The sequence below is a fragment of the Eurytemora carolleeae genome, unplaced genomic scaffold (genome assembly GCF_000591075.1).
Source record: "Eurytemora carolleeae unplaced genomic scaffold, Eaff_2.0 scaffold2249, whole genome shotgun sequence".
Lineage (NCBI taxonomy): Eukaryota > Metazoa > Arthropoda > Copepoda > Calanoida > Temoridae > Eurytemora > Eurytemora carolleeae.
The window spans coordinates 1-2,520 of record NW_019398134.1 but is presented as its reverse complement, the minus strand read 5'-3'; the positions used below and the strand labels follow the sequence as shown (position 1 = coordinate 2,520).

The window sequence follows — 2,520 nt, the reverse complement described above, 5'->3', positions numbered from 1 at the left end:
CCTCCTTTCTGTTTAGTCCTCCCCCCCTCTTCGACTACTACGGAGACCCTATTATCAATAATAATGTTGCCGCACAGATTGCATGAAGAAAGTGACCAAGTAGGTTTAATGATGGGTATAAAGTTGATCAGTTGGTTTCTGGTTCTCAAAGCGGAAACATGTGGAAAATAACGCTCTTCTTATTCCTAGCTGTAGGGTAGGCCTTTTTTACAAATTTCTTGTATTATAAACAAACAGAATTACACATTAACTCCATACAGGAAGAGTAAGCGTAATGTGACCCTTAATTCCATGCAAACATGGTAATGCGCAATTTACCACGGTGTCCTTGAAACCTTTATCTGATCAATAAAGAGAGAGATGTTTTTATTTAGGATTTAAAGTGTTTATTGTTAATTTTCAAACATCTTCAAAAATGCCAAAATGCTCCTTTTGCATTGTAAATACGTGCTCTCGACCCGGAAAAGGGAGAAAATGTATTTATACCGATTAAGCTTCTTTACAGATTATACTTGTAATAAATTCAGGGGATTATGTTTAGTTTACTATCCTTATTATCTATGTTTTGTTTATCTTTTATCTATGTTTCCATTTGACCCTGACCGGCCAGCCCGGTCAATCTATATTTACCTGTATCAATAAATTAGTATAGTACGAATCGTTGTTTTAGACAGACGTATAGAGCCAGGGTTGGCAAGAGATAATAGGGCCAGGGTTGGCAAGAGATAATAGGGCCAGGGTTGGCTAGAGATAAAGTCTGGAAGAATTGTTATTAGAGTTAGAGTCAAGTATTAGGAGATTGATCGGGACCTAGATTGTTAGATACTAATCACTTTTCCACATCAGTGAGTTATAGATAATATATCTCTCTACCAAGTGCTTTTTTGTTGTTTTTTCTTAAAACTTTTATTTTAGGATTCCTACAGCCTTTTCTTTTTTTGTGCTAAACCTCAGGTTTAAACATCATTTAACATTAGGTTTTTTTTTGTGCTAAACCTTGATATCAACACTATTTAACATTTGGTTTTTAGTGCTAAACCTCAGGTTTAAACATTTTTTTAACGTTAGGGTTTTTGTGTTAAACGTTAGGTTAATACATTTTTCGACATTCTTTTTTTGTGCTAAACCTTAGGTTTAAAAAATTATTTAATATTAGATTTTTTCGCTAAACCTCAGGTTTAAACATTTTTTAACATCAGCTGTTTTTTTGTGCTCAAAGTTAGGTTTAATACATCATATAACATTGGGTTTTTTGTGCTAAACCTCAGGTTTAAATATTTTTAGCATTAGGTTTTTTTGTGCTAAACTGAAAGGGTTAAAACATTTTTTAACATTATGTTTTTTGTGGTACACCTTAGGTTGATAAATTTTTGTAAATTTTGTAAACCATCAAGTTTTTAAGATTAAAAAAAAATATTAATGATACATTATTTTTTGTGAAAACCCTTAGATTTACTCGATTTTAATTTACAACTTCTGAACCTTGGGTTTATTTTTTGATCCAATTCGTGCCCCCCCCCCCCCTCTCAGGTCAGACAATGGATTTGTGAAAAGGGGAAAAGTGCATTTTTATGAAAAAAGTTAAGACGATTAAGCTTTCTTTCTCCAAAGTAAAATAATTCAGAAATTGAGTTTTAGCCACAATCTTTGATATTTCAAATTATGCATTCTGTTAGGTCAAATAATCTAAGTTTAAAATATCAAAGGTTCATATAATCAGGTTTTAAAAATATAGGTATTAGAAAATTTGAGTTTGTGGCAAAGACTCAATTCCTTTGATTTTTTTTCTACCTTATACTTGACAATTCTTCTTTAGGGCGATTCCTGTGGTGGACCTTTTGGAATAGCTGGCAGTTGTGCATCTGGCCTTCGTTGCCTCAGATCGTGTGGTAAGCATCAAAATAGGAAAATCTTTAAAGGAACAGCAACTGTGAACATAACAATTTTACTTAATAAATTATTTAATGAGTTACTAGTAAAGCTATATGCGTTGTAACAACATCAAAAACACTTAATTATTTCTTTAATGTCGTCTTTATTTTCTACCGTTTTCTGTTTCTCACTGTATATGTAAAAGTGCTTGTTTTGGTAGGGTGCACTACAGTTTCCAACAAAGAGTGTATATTCCCGTTCTCGTACCGGGGCGCCACCTACTCCAGGTGTACAACAGATAATTCAGAAAACGGTGCGGCATGGTGCGCAACACAGGTATTCAAGCGCACGCATTATGTACATTGCATGCTGTACAACAGTGTTTTAGATAATCATGTCCAGTTAAAATTTATTAGATTTGTCTAACATTCAGTTCTCAAATTCTAACAAAAAAAATTTTTCTTCCAACGGAGTGTGGCATCAGTAAAAGTTTGTCCGGTCTCCAATGAAAAAAATAATGATAAAATGTGTTTGCACTCTGAACTGTAGGACATATTGATTACAATACATTATACCTCTCTCTAAGGATAATTGAGGAAACTATAGAGGAATGTGGTCTAATCAACTTTTTCTAAACTAACAAATACT

General features: G+C 33.1%; 1 long non-coding RNA gene across 2 annotated transcripts; it reads left to right on the top strand.

The window, feature by feature from the left end:
• Positions 1–938: 938 nt before the first annotated feature.
• On the top strand, positions 939–2,158 carry LOC111716867 (uncharacterized). 2 transcript variants are annotated; one of them, XR_002768618.1, is made up of 3 exons: positions 939–954; positions 1,817–1,889; positions 2,093–2,158. It is a non-coding gene; the product is annotated as an uncharacterized LOC111716867 (long non-coding RNA). The 2 variants fall into 2 exon arrangements; XR_002768619.1 differs by lacking the exon at positions 939–954 and adding an exon at positions 1,030–1,044.
• The last annotated feature ends 362 nt before the right edge of the window (positions 2,159–2,520 follow it).